Source organism: Convolutriloba macropyga, chromosome 6, assembly GCF_964194025.1.
Source record: "Convolutriloba macropyga chromosome 6, txConMacr16.3, whole genome shotgun sequence".
In the NCBI taxonomy this organism is placed as follows: Eukaryota; Metazoa; Xenacoelomorpha; order Acoela; family Convolutidae; genus Convolutriloba; species Convolutriloba macropyga.
The window spans coordinates 65,342,300-65,359,212 of record NC_134473.1 but is presented as its reverse complement, the minus strand read 5'-3'; the positions used below and the strand labels follow the sequence as shown (position 1 = coordinate 65,359,212).

Genomic DNA, 16,913 nt, shown 5'->3' with positions numbered 1-16,913 from the left:
GAAAACTTTTTTCTTTAAAAATTTCATTTTTTTTCTGGACTTAATTAAACGTTCAAGACTGTCGTAAAGCATTAGCAGACGCTAAATTGTAGGGAAAACTAGCACAACTAACACACAACTGCATAACTTATTGCCGAGCACGTTAGAATGACACTAGGTTTCCTCGGAAGAGCACCAGAACGCTTGTACGAAATCACCCCACCAACACAAGTTGAACGGAATTTTCTCCAATAAAAAAACGCGCACGTAAAAAAAAGCTATCTTAATTCATCTGTCACAACAGAGGATCCTTAGCTAAACTCTACTCAGTGTCTGAGTTAAAAAAGAACATTGTTCTGAGTGAAATCAAAAACGGTCGCCAAGTTTTTTTCTTGGAGACAGATATGAAACGTTTTTTTTCTCCACAAAACAGACAAAACTGCTTTTGATATTCAACGAGCGCAGTATTTGATCACCCAAAATTGGAGCACAACACATACGGCACAAACAAAACAGACACAGACAAAGTTGAGGCAAAAATTATGGCCTTCACATAAATTCATTTTTTAGACAAGTTATTCCAAATCTGGGCAAAAATTTTTATTAGCGCAAAATAACGATCTAGATAGCCCTTTGTTTGTAGGTGTCAAAAAAAAGGCGGGCATTAGGGTACATCTCCTCAAAATCCAAATTCCAATGTTTGCAAACATGCAAACATTGAAATTTGGATTTTGAGCTGATGTACCCCATGGCCCGCCGTGTTTTTTTTATCTCAAACAGTTACGATATTAATAACCAAAAGCACAAGAAAAATTATTCAGGGAAACTGTTTTTGTCACCGGGTCACCTAACCAACCGACTTCGTCGCACTTAACATCTTACGACCCGAAAAACCAAAGTAAGAAGTATCGAAAACTTTTTTCTTTAAAAATTTCATTTTTTTTCTGGACTTAATTAAACGTTCAATACTGTCATAAAGCAATAGCAGACGCTAAATTGTAGGGAAAACTAGCACAACTAACACACAACTGCATAACTTATTGCCGAGCACGTTAGAATGACACTAGGTTTCCTCGGAAGAGCACCAGAACGCTTGTACGAAATCACCCCACCAACACAAGTTGAACGGAATTTTCTCCAATAATAAAACGCGCACGTAAAAAAAGCTGTCTTAATTCATCTGTCACAACAGAGGATCCTTAGCTAAACTCTACTCAGTGTCTGAGTTAAAAAAGAACATTGTTCTGAGTGAAATCAAAAACGGTCGCCAAGTTTTTTTCTTGGAGACAGATATGAAACGTTTTTTTTCTCCGCAAAACAGACAAAACTGCTTTTGATATTCAACGAGCGCAGTATTTGATCACCCAAAATTGGAGCACAACACATACGGCACAAACAAAACAGACACAGACAAAATTGAGGCAAAAATTATGGCCTTCACATAAATTCATTTTTTAGACAAGTTATTCCAAATCTGGGCAAAGATTTTTATTAGCGCAAAATAACGATCTAGATAGCCCTTTGTTTGTAGGTGTCAAAAAAAGGCGGGCATTAGGGTACATCTCCTCAAAATCCAAATTCCAATGTTTGCAAACATGCAAACATTGAAATTTGGATTTTGAGCAGATTTACCCCATGGCCCGCCGTGTTTTTTTTTATCTCAAACAGTTACGATATTCCTAACCAAAAGCACAAGAAAAATTATTCAGGGAAACTGTTTTTGTCACCGGGTCACCTAACCAACCGACTTCGTCGCACTTAACATCTTACGACCCGAAAAACCAAAGTAAGAAGTATCGAAAACTTTCTTCTTTAAAAATTTCATTTTTTTTCTGGACTTAATTAAGCGTTCAATACTGTCATAAAGCATTAGCAGACGCTAAATTGTAGGGAAAACTAGCACAACTAACACACAACTGCATAACTTTTTGCCGAGCACGTTAGAATGACACTAGGTTTCCTCGGAAGAGCACCAGAACGCTTGTACGAAATCACCCCACCAACACAAGTTGAACGGAAATTTCTCCAATAATAAAACGCGCACGTAAAAAAGCTGTCTTAATTCATCTGTCACAACAGAGGATCCTTAGCTAAACTTTACTCAGTGTCTGAGTTAAAAAAGAACATTGATCTGAGTGAAATCAAAAACGGTCGCCAAGTTTTTTTCTTGGAGACAGATATGAAACGTTTTTTTTTCTCCGCAAAACAGACAAAACTGCTTTTGATATTCGACGAGCGCAGTATTTGATCACCCAAAAGTGGAGCACAACACATACGGCACAAACAAAACAGACACAGACAAAATTGAGGCAAAAATTATGGCCTTCACATAAATTCATTTTTTAGACAAGTTATTCCAAATCTGGGCAAAAATTTTTATTAGCGCAAAATAACGATCTAGATAGCCCTTTGTTTGTAGGTGTCAAAAAAAAGGCGGGCATTAGGGTACATCTCCTCAAAATCCAAATTCCAATGTTTGCAAACATGCAAACATTGAAATTTGGATTTTGAGCAGATGTACCCCATGGCCCGCCGTGTTTTTTTTTATCTGAAACAGTTACAATATTCCTAACCAAAAGCACAAGAAAAATTATTCAGGGAAACTGTTTTTGTCACCGGGTCACCTAACCAACCGACTTCGTCGCACTTAACATCTTACGACCCGAAAAACCAAAGTAAGAAGTATCGAAAACTTTTTTCTTTAAAAATTTCATTTTTTTTCTGGACTTAATTAAACGTTCAATACTGTCATAAAGCATTAGCAGACGCTAAATTGTAGGGAAAACTAGCACAACTAACACACAACTGCATAACTTATTGCCGAGCACGTTAGAATGACACTAGGTTTCCTCGGAAGAGCACCAGAGCGCTTGTACGAAATCACCCCACCAACACAAGTTGAACGGAATTTTCTCCAATAATAAAACGCGCACGTAAAAAAAGCTGTCTTAATTCATCTGTCACAACAGAGGATCCTTAGCTAAACTCTACTCAGTGTCTGAGTTAAAAAAAGAACATTGTTCTGAGTGAAATCAAAAACGGTCGCCAAGTTTTTTTCTTGGAGACAGATATGAAAGGTTTTTTTTCTCCGCAAAACAGACAAAACTGCTTTTGATATTCGACGAGCGCAGTATTTGATCACCCAAAATTGGAGCACAACACATACGGCACAAACAAAACAGACACACACAAAATTGAGGCAAAAATTATGGCCTTCACATAAATTCATTTTTTAGACAAGTTATTCCAAATCTGGGCAAAAATTTTTATTAGCGCAAAATAACGATCTAGATAGCCCTTTGTTTGTAGGTGTCAAAAAAAGGCGGGCATTAGGGTACATCTCCTCAAAATCCAAATTCCAATGTTTGCAAACATGCAAACATTGAAATTTGGATTTTGAGCAGATGTACCCCATGGCCCGCCGTGTTTTTTTTATCTCAAACAGTTACGATATTCCTAACTAAAAGCACAAGAAAAATTATTCAGGGAAACTGTTTTTGTCACCGGGTCACCTAACCAACCGACTTCGTCGCACTTAATATCTTACGACCCGAAAAACCAAAGTAAGAAGTATCGAAAACTTTTTTCTTTAAAAATTTCATTTTTTTTCTGGACTTAATTAAACGTTCAATACTGTCATAAAGCAATAGCAGACGCTAAATTGTAGGGAAAACTAGCACAACTAACACACAACTGCATAACTTATTGCCGAGCACGTTAGAATGACACTAGGTTTCCTCGGAAGAGCACCAGAACGCTTGTACGAAATCACCCCACCAACACAAGTTGAACGGAATTTTCTCCAATAATAAAACGCGCACGTAAAAAAAGCTGTCTTAATTCATCTGTCACAACAGAGGATCCTTAGCTAAACTCTACTCAGTGTCTGAGTTAAAAAAGAACATTGTTCTGAGTGAAATCAAAAACGGTCGCCAAGTATTTTTTCTCGGAGACATAAGAAACGTTTTTTTTCTCCGCAAAACAGACAAAACTGCTTTTGATATTCGAAGAGCGCAGTATTTGATCACCCAAAATTGGAGCAAAACACATACGGCACAAACAAAAACAGACACACACAAAATTGAGGCAAAAATTATGACCTTCACATAAATTCACTTTTTAGATAAGTTATTCCCAATCTGGGCAAAAATTTTTATTAGCGCAAAATAACGATCTAGATAGCCCTTTGTTTGTAGGTGTCAAAAAAAGGCGGGCATTAGGGTACATCTCCTCAAAATCCAAATCCCAATGTTTGCAAACATGCAAACATTGAAATTTGGATTTTGAGCAGATGTACCCCATGGCCCGCCGTGTTTTTTTTATCTCAAACAGTTACGATATTCCTAACCAAAAGCACAAGAAAAATTATTCAGGAAAACTGTTTTTGTCACCGGGTCACCTAACCAACCGACTTCGTCGCACTTAACATCTTACGACCCGAAAAACCAAAGTAAGAAGTATCGAAAACTTTTTTCTTTAAAAATTTCATTTTTTTTTCTGGACTTAATTAAACGTTCAATACTGTCATAAAGCATTAGCAGACGCTAAATTGTAGGGAAAACTAGCACAACTAACACACAACTGCATAACTTATTGCCGAGCACGTTAGAATGACACTAGGTTTCCTCGGAAGAGCACCAGAACGCTTGTACGAAATCACCCCACCAACACAAGTTGAACGGAATTTTCTCCAATAATAAAACCCACACGTAAAAAAAGCTGTCTTAATTCATCTGTCACAGCAGAGGATCCTTAGCTAAACTCTACTCAGTGTCTGAGTTAAAAAAGAACATTGTTCTGAGTGAAATCAAAAACGGTCGCCAAGTTTTTTTCTTGGAGACAGATAAGAAACGTTTTTTTTCTCCGCAAAACAGACAAAACTGCTTTTGATATTCGACGAGCGCAGTATTTGATCACCCAAAATTGGAGCACAACACATACGGCACAAACAAAACAGACACACACAAAATTGAGGCAAAAATTATGGCCTTCACATAAATTCATTTTTTAGACAAGTTATTCCAAATCTGGGCAAAAATTTTTATTAGCGCAAAATAACGATCTAGATAGCCCTTTGTTTGTAGGTGTCAAAAAAAAAAGGCGGGCATTAGGGTACATCTCCTCAAAATCCAAATTCCAATGTTTGCAAACATGCAAACATTGAAATTTGGATTTTGAGCAGATGTACCCCATGGCCCGCCGTGTTTTTTTTATCTCAAACAGTTACGATATTCCTAACCAAAAGTACAGGGAAATTTATTCAGGAAAACTGTTTTTGTCACCGGGTCACCTAACCAACCGACTTCGTCGCACTTAACATATTACGACCCGAAAAACCAAAGTAAGAAGTATCAAAAACTTTTTTCATTAAAAATTTCATTTTTTTCTGGACTTAATTAAACGTTCAATACTGTCATAAAGCATTAGCAGACGCTAAATTGTATGGAAAACTAGCACAACTAACACACAACTGCATAACTTTTTGCCGAGCACGTTATAATGACACTAGGTTTCCTCGGAAGAGCACCAGAACGCTTGTACGAAATCACCCCACCAACCCAAGTTGAACGGAATTTTCTCCAATAATAAAACGCACACGTAAAAAAAAGCTGTCTTAATTCATCTGTCACAGCAGAGGACCCTTAGCTAAACTCTACTCAGTGTCTGAGTTAAAAAAGAACATTGTTCTGAGTGAAATCAAAAACGGTCGCCAAGTTTTTTTCTTGGAGACAGATAAGAAACGTTTTTTTTTCTCCGCAAAACAGACAAAACTGCTTTTGATATTCGACGAGCGCAGTATTTGATCGCCCAAAATTGGAGCACAACACATACGGCACAAACAAAACAGACACACAAAAAATTGAGGCAAAAATTATGGCCTTCACATAAATTCATTTTTTAGACAAGTTATTCCAAATCTGGGCAAAAATTTTTATTAGCGCAAAATAACGATCTAGATAGCCCTTTGTTTGTAGGTGTCAAAAAAAAGGCGGGCATTAGGGTACATCTCCTCAAAATCCAAATTCCAATGTTTGCAAACATGCAAACATTGAAATTTGGATTTTGAGCAGATGTACCTCATGGCCCGCCGTGTTTTTTTTATCTCAAACAGTTACGATATTCCTAACCAAAAGCACAAGAAAAATTATTCAGGGAAACTGTTTTTGTCACCGGGTCACCTAACCAACCGACTTCGTCGCACTTAACATCTTACGACCCGAAAAACCAAAGTAAGAAGTATCGAAAACTTTTTTCTTTAAAAATTTCATTTTTTTTTCTGGACTTAATTAAACGTTCAATACTGTCATAAAGCATTAGCAGACGCTAAATTGTAGGGAAAACTAGCACAACTAACACACAACTGCATAACTTATTGCCGAGCACGTTAGAATGACACTAGGTTTCCTCGGAAGAGCACCAGAACGCTTGTACGAAATCACCCCACCAACACAAGTTGAACGGAATTCTCTCCAATAATAAAACGCACACGTAAAAAAAGTTGTCTTAATTCATCTGTCACAGCAGAGGATCCTTAGCTAAACTCTACTCAGTGTCTGAGTTAAAAAAGAACATTGTTCTGAGTGAAATCAAAAACGGTCGCCTAGTTTTTTTCTTGGAGACAGATAAGAAACGTTTTTTTTTCTCCGCAAAACAGACAAAACTGCTTTTGATATTCGACGAGCGCAGAATTTGATCACCCAAAATTGGAGCACAACACATACGGCACAAACAAAACAGACACACACAAAATTGAGGCAAAAATTATGGCCTTCACATAAATTCATTTTTTAGACAAGTTATTCCAAATCTGGGCAAAAATTTTTATTAGCGCAAAATAACGATCTAGATAGCCCTTTGTTTGTAGGTGTCAAAAAAAAGGCGGGCATTAGGGTACATCTCTTCAAAATCCAAATTCCAATGTTTGCAAACATGCAAACATTGAAATTTGGATTTTGAGCAGATGTACCCCATGGCCCGCCGTGTTTTTTTATCTCAAACAGTTACGATATTCCTAACCAAAAGTACAGGGAAATTTATTCAGGAAAACTGTTTTTGTCACCGGGTCACCTAACCAACCGACTTCGTCGCACTTAACATCTTACGACCCGAAAAACCAAAGTAAGAAGTATCGAAAACTTTTTTGATTAAAAATTTCATTTTTTTCTGGACTTAATTAAACGTTCAATACTGTCATAAAGCATTAGCAGACGCTAAATTGTAGGGAAAACTAGCACAACTAACACACAACTGCATAACTTATTGCCGAGCACGTTAGAATGACACTAGGTTTCCTCGGAAGAGCACCAGAACGCTTGTACGAAATCACCCCACCAACACAAGTTGAACGGAATTTTCTCCAATAATAAAACGCGCACGTAAAAAAAGCTGTCTTAATTCATCTGTCACAACAGAAGATCTTTAGCTATACTCTACTCAGTGTCTGAGTTAAAAAAGAACATTGTTCTGAGTGAAATCAAAAACGGTCGCCAAGTTTTTTTTCTTGGAGACAGATAAGAAACGTTTTTTTCCTCCGCAAAACAGAGAAAACTGCTTTTGATATTCGACGAGCGCAGTATTTGATCACCCGAAATTGGAGCAAAACACATACGGCACAAACAAAACAGACACACACAAAATTGAGGCAAAAATTATGACCTTCACATAAATTCACTTTTTAGACAAGTTATTCCAAATCTGGGCAAAAATTTTTATTAGCGCAAAATACCGATCTAGATAGCCCTTTGTTTGTAGGTGTCAACAAAAGGCGGGCATTAGGGTACATCTCCTCAGAATCCAAATTCCAATGTTTGCAAACATGCAAACATTGAAATTTGGATTTTGAGCAGATGTACCCCATGGCCCGCCGTGTTTTTTTATCTCAAACAGTTACGATATTCCTAACCAAAAGTACAAGGAAAATTATTCAGGAAAACTGTTTTTGTCACCGGGTCACCAAACCAACCGACTTCGTCGCACTTAACATCTTACGACCCAAAAAACCAAAGTAAGAAGTATCGAAAACTTTTTTCTTTAAAAATTTCATTTTTTTTCTGGACTTAATTAAACGTTCAATACTGTCATAAAGCATTAGCAGACGCTAAATTGTAGGGAAAACTAGCACAACTAACACACAACTGCATAACTTATTGCCGAGCACGTTAGAATGACACTAGGTTTCCTCGGAAGAGCACCAGAGCGCTTGTACGAAATCACCCCACCAACACAAGTTGAACGGAATTTTCTCCAATAATAAAACGCGCACGTAAAAAAAGCTGTCTTAATTCATCTGTCACAACAGAGGATCCTTAGCTAAACTCTACTCAGTGTCTGAGTTAAAAAAGAACCTTGTTCTGAGTGAAATCAAAAACGGTCGCCAAGTTTTTTTTCTTGGAGACAGATAAGAAGCGTTTTTTTTCTCCACAAAAGAGAAAACTGCTTTTGATATTCAACGAGCGCAGTATTTGATCACCCGAAATTGGAGCAAAACACATACGGCACACACAAAACAGACACACACAAAATTGAGGCAAAAATTATGACCGTCACATAAATTCACTTTTTAGACAAGTTATTCCAAATCTGCGCAAAAATTTTTATTAGCGCAAAATAACGATCTAGATAGCCCTTTGTTTGTAGGTGTCAAAAAAAGGCGGGCATTAGGGTACATCTCCTCAAAATCCAGATTCCAATGTTTGCAAACATGCAAACATTGAAATTTGGATTTTGAGCAGATGTACCCCATGGCCCGCCGTGTTTTTTTATCTCAAACAGTTACGATATTCCTAACCAAAAGCACAAGAAAAATTATTCAGGGAAACTGTTTTTGTCACCGGGTCACCTAACCAACCGACTTCGTCGCACTTAACATCTCACGACCCGAAAAACCAAAGTAAGAAGTATCGAAAACTTTTTTCATTAAAAATTTAATTTTTTCTGGACTTAATTAAACGTTCAATACTGTCATAAAGCATTAGCAGACGCTAAATTGTAGGGAAAACTAGCACAACTAACACACAACTGCATAACTTATTGCCGAGCACGTTAGAATGACACTAGGTTTCCTCGGAAGAGCACCAGAACGCTTGTACGAAATCACCCCACCAACACAAGTTGAACGGAATTTTCTCCAATAATAAAACGCGCACGTAAAAAAGCTGCCTTAATTCATCTGTCACAACAAAGGATCCTTAGCTATACTCTACTCAGTGTCTGAGTTAAAAAAGAACATTGTTCTGAGTGAAATCAAGAACGGTCGCCAAGTTTTTTTCTCGGAGACATAAGAAACGTTTTTTTTCTCCGCAAAACAGACAAAACTGCTTTTGATATTCGAAGAGCGCAGTATTTGATCACCCAAAATTGGAGCAAAACACATACGGCACAAACAAAAACAGACACACACAAAATTGAGGCAAAAATTATGACCTTCACATAAATTCACTTTTTAGATAAGTTATTCCCAATCTGGGCAAAAATTTTTATTAGCGCAAAAAAACGATCCAGATAGCCCTTTGATTGTAGGTGTCAAAAAAGGCGGGCGTTAGGGTACATCTCCTCAAAATCCAAATTCCAATGTTTGCAAACATGCAAACATTGAAATTTGGATTTTGAGCAGATGTACCCCATGGCCCGCCGTGTTTTTTTATCTCAAATAGTTACAATATTCCTAACCAAAAGCACAAGAAAAATTATTCAGGGAAACTGGTTTTGTCACCGGGTCGCCTAACCAACCGACTTCGTCGCCCTTAACATCTCACGACCCGAAAAACCAAAGTAAGAAGTATCGAAAACTTTTTTCATTAAAAATTTCATTTTTTTTCTGGACTTAATTAAACGTTCAATACTGTCATAAAGCATTAGCAGACGCTAAATTGTAGGGAAAACTAGCACAACTAACACACAACTGCATAACTTATTGCCGAGCACGTTAGAATGACACTAGGTTTCCTCGGAAGAGCAGCAGAACGCTTGTACGAAATCACCCCACCAACACAAGTTGAACGGAATTTTCTCCAATAATAAAACGCGCACGCAAAAAAGCTGTCTTAATTCATCTGTCACAACAGAGGATCTTTAGCTATACTCTACTCAGTGTCTGAGTTAAAAAACGTTGACAGATAAGAAACGTTTTTTTCTCCGCAAAACAGACAAAACTGCTTTTGATATTCGACGAGCGCAGTATTTGATCACCCGAAATTGAAGCAAAACACATACGGCACAAACAAAACAGACACACACAAAATTGAAGCAAAAATTATGGCCTTCACAAATTCATTTTTGAGACAAGTTATTCCAAATCTGAAATTTTCAAATATAAAATTGCGTACGAAAAGGCGTCAAATTTCATTTCTCACAACAGAAGGTATCTAAACACGCGCTGCTATGTGCCTGGCCGACTCATCTTGCTCAAAAACCAAAAAAACACATTTACCTATTTATTGACTGAAAGGTGGAATCAGTGAACAAATTTGATAGGGTCTTCTGCGAATTAAACTGCGGCTTACGAAATTTTAGATATACACTGGGAGCAAGCCAAGTCTTCTCCGAAACAAATACTGCAGTTCCAGATCGAGCAATGTAGACACAAGAAGAAGTCGATGGAGAGTGGATTCCTCCCACAAGCACACTCACCGACAGGTGCAATTATTTGATCGGGAAGCCAGCTCGGCTTTTTGTCCGAAAGCAGCACATTCTTCCGTTTACGGAAACCAGAAAGCCAATCTTTCGATGCTTTGCCGTTTTTCTTCCAACTTTCGGGCACGCTATTCCTTCCCTTTATGACATAAATGAGTTGCAACAACTTCTCCCGTGCCACCTTCCAAGAATTTACAATTTCTACCTCCTGTATTTTAGAAAAAAGTTTGCATAGGTCTTTCTCCGTCTGCTCGTCGAGGATATGCATCCGTGACCTGTCACGCTTCTTTTTTAAGTTGTCGTACAACGTTTGTCTGGGTATGCCGATATGCTTTGCAACATCAGCAACAGGATAACCATCTCTGACTAACGACAGAGCAACCTCCATGTCCTTCTCAGAATACTTGCGCTTCACTTTCCTCACGTATTTTCGAGGCATTTACAAACAATCTAAAAAACGAATAACTCGCTTAAACTTTTTCAGCTTTTTATGATGTGCTCCACCTCATAAAAAATAAATTGAAAACAAACATTACTGACAAAACAATAGCGTAAACAGTGCAAGAACATATAAGAAAACTTCAATCTCTTTCAAACACAGAGCAAATCTCGGAAATTACAACAAGGTCCCCAATTGATCGAACAATACACGGAGCTAGTAGTTTTGTTATATCTATTTCAAAAATTTCGCTGGTTAAAGATTCTACAACAAAATGCCTTTCTGCCGTAGAGTTTAGTAGCTCCAAGCTCTCATCTAAATCAGAATCCATATCTATATTGTCGATGCTTGAAGCCTCGAGCTGTTGAAAACGTTCGCTGAGTAGTTCACGAAACGGCTTGAATTCCTCAAAAATTTTACATGTGCAACGCCGCAGCAATTTTCGATGTCAACATATATAGCCAAGAGTTGTCCAAAAGAAACGCATTCATCCTCGCGCTCAAACTTAACAATGTGCACGCAGGAACCATTCTCGAGGTAACGACATTTCGAATTGTGACAATAAAAATTTTTCTCGAGAAAAGAAAAAGCGGAAGAGCTTCGGAAGACAGCAAGCTCGTCCCCAACGTTAACTGCAACTTCATGACTGTTCCTCAAAACAACAGAGCCAATTGCCATTACATTTGTATGGAAGTCGCGCTTTCGACCAGCAAGCCTATTGTGTCGTCTGATCGCTAATCGCGTGAAAACAGATGTGGAAGTAGTTTCACTGATTCGTCTTTTCAACTGAAAGTGAGCAGCTTCGAAAGCAATGCTGGAACTTGTTGAAAGAGGACCACACCGCTTAACTTGGTCAGCCAAGTGACTCAAGGAATGAGCGTTATATGTTTCGGACTTGTCACCGTAGAACCTCACTAGTTGCTTGCGGAAGGTAGCAAGAGACTTAGCGGCAACATCAATGTCTTTTTCAGTATCAGGATCTAACAATAATCGAATAGAAGCGCTCAATAAAAAGAAATGCGTAAACATTTGATCAGAAAGGAGACCATAGAAAGAAATAAAGCCATACAGTAGAAAAAGTTTCAGCTCTGAGGCTTTCCACAACTTCACCGAATCAATGCCCCTTAACTGTCGATTGTAATCATTGCTAGGAAGCTTGCAATTCAGAAGACGCTTAGACGCTATTTCTTTGAGTATTTTGTTAAATCCTTTTTGGCACACAATACTGTATAATGATCGCTTCACAACACCGAGGAGAACCTGATGCATGTAGTCAATGACAACATCCTCAGGAATTGACACTAACTGCTCGATACACGAGATACCCTTCAATCCAAATCTTGGGGCCTTTTGCGAAGGATTGAAGGATAGGTCATTCTGACGTTCAGTATGAGTTCGAATATCTGATGGCGTCGGCTCATACTTATACAGCCAAGACTTACCAGAAGGGTGACTGGCACCGGGTATATAGCAATTACTGCATCCGTACAAACCATTGAACTGAGTTTGATTTAAGAGTGGCGCTTTCATGATCGCATCAACTGCCACCAAACGGATGTTTACTAAAACGTTGTATGTATTTTTGCCAACAGTAAGCAGACGCCGTTTGTTGAATGCATTCACAAATCCGACCAAATTCTTGACCAAAGAAGTACAATCAGGCTTTTTATCACCTCCGAATAGTGAAACAAGAATTAAGTTCCTGTAAGAGACACGTCGCTTCCGCGGCAAATTGAGCAGCATCAACCAGACAGGATAAAGGCTAAACCTCTTCGATTTCGCCGGCGAGACGCCGTCAGTGCTCATTACAAAGTGAAGCACTTCACAATCGCTCTTTGTCTCTAATCTCACATCATTGTTTAGCTGCCAGTTTGGAGCCCTCAGTAAATCTAAATTCAGCTCAATCAAACCAACCAGCTGAGACTCAACGTTCAAATGGCAGATAACGCCACCGGGAACTTTTTCTTCCTCACAAGTGAAAGACGTGTTCTCAATTTGCTGAAGACGATAAAATGTCGGCAAATTGTTTTTCATTGGCAAACACTTATCCATCAGTGAAATCAGAGACTTCGCAAAGCGGTCACTAATGGCAAATTCATCAGACAGGCTTAAAAAAGTATCGGTAAATTCTGACACAGACATTTTCGAATTATCACAAATGAGACTATCAGAGTCACTGAGAGTTTCGTCGGTCTGAGTTTTGGATTCGCTCAAACTGGAAGAGTCGATCATGTTATCTACTCTACCCAGTGCACGCGGGGTTGATGACTCTACCGGAAAAGGAATCGCTAACACCGAACTTTCTGAAACTTGCTGAAACGAATCTGTATTCTCTGGTACCTGACTAAGAGAGGGTTGCTCAATAAAACCGTTGCAACTGCTTGATTCGCTTTTTTCCGACTCCGAATCTGATATCAAAGTTTTAGCCTTTTTGCTAAGGTAACCGCGCTTTCGAATGCGTCTTGAATTATAACTACAATTTGACCTTTGTTTGAATTGACGTTTCGATTGAGAATAAGGCGTGCTCGAAAGTGACGGAAACACAACGAGAGAAGACGCTGTTTCGTCAATTAACGATGAGGAGGTGGGAATTGCAACAACGGGCTTCACTCGTCCCGATCTCGTCCACGAATTTGTGACTGGTTGGTGACCGTGTAGGGATGCGTGGGGACACTCGCAGAACATACGGTTTGGTCCGAAATACTCTCCGCCATAATTGACAGTTATTTCTTCTCCCTTCTGAACACCTAGCACAGCAGTCACTCGAATCTGTATCATTGTCTTGCTTTTATTTGGCACGTAGATGCAGTTTTCCTTGCAACTGGAGTTAATGAAGGAAGCTCCGCCTAACATAAGCTTAGGACCAGATGCATGCTGTATAATGGAAACGTCGTTTAAACCGGGAACAATAGATGACTGAGGCATTGGTGCAAGAAAGCCAGTTAGGCCCTTCAAAATTTCGTTTTTCTTCAGGTTGATTTTAGAGAAAACGCCTAAGCTTGAATGCTGACTGTCTTTAGAAAAAGAATCAGTAAGGGGTCTCAGCTCAAAGAACTCGCTGAAAGATAAATAATCGGCTCGCATTTTATTTTCCCACTGTTTCTCTAACCCACTTGAATGATCAGTGTCATCTTCGATTGGAACTTCGTGAGTTCTTATCAATTCACCATCAAAAAATTCTGCTGTAAGTTTGGCATCAATTCGCGCTAAATCTTTCCAAGATAATTTATTACACATTCTCATCTGGAGAAAAAGTTTGGATTGAAACCCGAAACAAGCTGTTATCAGAAACTCGCCAGATTTCCTATCTTTTGTGGAAAAAGACTCGCATGACTTTAAAAAGCAGTGCTTAAAACTCAACACGCCGGTTGAAAAAAAAACAAGTTTGAAAGCAAGCTTTGTTTTTATTTAAAACAACTGGATAACTTCAAGTGTGAAAAATGAAATCGGACAAACAGATTTCACTTTCTTTTCACACAAAACAAAATAGGTGTAAGATGAGATAAACAAAGCAATATTTTATAAATTTGCATACGTAGATTGGCAATCAAATATATGCACAGGAACAGGAACATAAAAGAATTGCTCTCAAACGACTAACGGCTCCGCAAGGCGGTTACTATATGGAGGTGGGACTGGCGGGTGCCAGGGGGTGTCAGACAAAAGAAACGGTTTAGCAAAAAATCGCACAAGGTAAGACCAGCAGCATTAATATAGTCGCTAGAAACTCCGTTTGAGAGCAATTAATAATTAAAGAACAGAGCATCAAATAAGCTTAAGAAAGAAACATAACTGAGACCTCCTTAGGCAACATAAAGGCAATAACAGTCACATAAATATCACAAACAGACGTTTTAAATTCCCAGCTCAAATCATCAAGCTCATTTAGTGGACGATGTATCTTGCGACAACTCTGTTTGCGTTTTGGCAGTATCAGAATTTTTTTGCTGTCGAACCATCTTTTTCTTAATGTCCCTTCCGAGATCGTCAATGGCCTCAAAAACATCAGCCCATTGTCCAGGAAACCTTCCTTCAACTAAAACCCTTATCACCTCCAAATCATTGGGATCAAGGGAAGGTAGAGAGGTGCTCTTGCGGGGGTTCGATCGCTGATTTAGAATCTCTTCTTCGGTAAAAAATTTTCGTGCCAGATTTCTACCATACTTCTTTGGCGTTTTTCCCTGAACTTTAGTCATGTCTTCCCCATTTCTCAAAACAGGTGCTAACGAATTTCCAGTAACAGCTACAGAATGAGAAACACTTGGACATTCTTTTAGTTGACTTTCAAGAAACAAACGCAGTTGACGAGTTTCTCTACGTTGAGCATCCATCACTTTCTTCACACTTCTTACTGCCTTACAAACACTTTTCAAGATACCACTTGATCTGTCACTGTTCTGATCACCAAGATCACCGACCTCATTATCATCATCGTCGTCATCATCGTCATCGTTATCAGAGTTTTCAGTTTCACTTTGGACAACGACAGCCGGGGAATCATTTACATCTTCAACGGGATCTCCAATACCATGACTCCGAGCATAATCTTGATTTCCATTTTCGGGATAGTCTTTTCTCTTCAAAGTAAGGCTCGCAGCTTCAACGAGGGGAAGTTTAGATTGGAACAGCTTTTTAGCAGGTGGGGTACAGGAGGACTGCGACAGGACCTGTATATCCTCATCGGCAGTTCTCTTTGCCTTGGCGGGATCCACGTTTTCTTTTAGAAACCGTAATTCTCCGAAGCTTCTTTTCAACAGTGGTTGACTGGCCGCTCTCCTGTCATTTTCCGATTCAAGAGTTTCACGTCCGAAGGACAAGTTCGCAACCTCTGTCGACGTGTTCGCTTTGTCGATTTTTTCATCCATTTTATCACTGAGCAATTTCACAAGGTCCACATCACCCTTGGCAACAAAACGCCCGTAATGGAAATCGTTCTCGAAGTAGAGAAGAATCTTTTCATCTTTCTTGACAAGAGTTCTCTCCGCATAACTTAATGTGTCGGGCCACGCATTGCTATCAAGAGAGATTTCTCTGTATTTTCCTTTTTCAAAAAAAAATACAAAATAAATGTCTTTGAACTGCTCTAACAACTTTTTATCGTTCAACCGAGACGATTGGGATTTCTGACTCCCTAATTTCGTGATGGAGTTAGAAAACATTAGTATTTCTGAAACAAAGCAACGGTGTAGATTTTACTTCAAAAATGCAGAACGCAGAAAAACTAAACAACTGTACGCTCCTAAAACTCAATTTTTGGTAGATTTCGAAGACAACGTTAATTTGACAACAAGATTTAACAAAAATTGCTGCAAAAACAGTCATCTATCTCAGAGTTATTAATCAGCACTGGATTCCATACGATCACGCTTCTGCTCTGATCTCTCCTTTTCCTTTTTCTTTCTTTTCAAGTCCCTTCCCTTTTGATTTATTGACTCTCGCACTTCCGGCCAGGAGTCAGGGAATTGGTTTAAAACATTCTTTTTGATTTCAGTAATCTTCATTTTGTCCAGCGGGGGTCTAGAAGACTTCTGTGGACTGACTATTTGCTCAATGAGCTCGTCTTCAGTGAAAGCATCTGACGCCAAGTTGAGGCCAAGTTGGGTTGCTGACAACCCCGTTCTGTTTTCAGCTGCTCGTTGAACGTCCTGAACGGGCTCATTAACGGTTCCACTAGCCACGACTGAAGAAGACACTGCCGAATCAGATCTCGCATTTAATTGCAAACAGTTCTGCCCATTGAAGGAGTTTTTATACTTTTTCAGGACAACAATAAACCTTTTGTGCTCTGCTTCTGAGCGTATTCTGCTGCGATTTAGGTTTTCCAGCGACTTCGTAAGTTGATTTTGAGCACTTGAATTTTCCA

At 38.8% G+C, this 16,913-nt stretch overlaps 2 protein-coding genes across 3 annotated transcripts in view; both read right to left on the bottom strand.

The window, feature by feature from the left end:
• LOC142341873 (uncharacterized) overlaps positions 1-16,913 on the bottom strand; it is a 180,370-nt gene that overhangs the window by 61,824 nt on the left and 101,633 nt on the right. The window lies entirely within an intron of this gene.
• The window catches only part of LOC142341872 (uncharacterized), a 213,596-nt gene that overhangs the window by 131,978 nt on the left and 64,705 nt on the right, over positions 1-16,913 (bottom strand). The window lies entirely within an intron of this gene.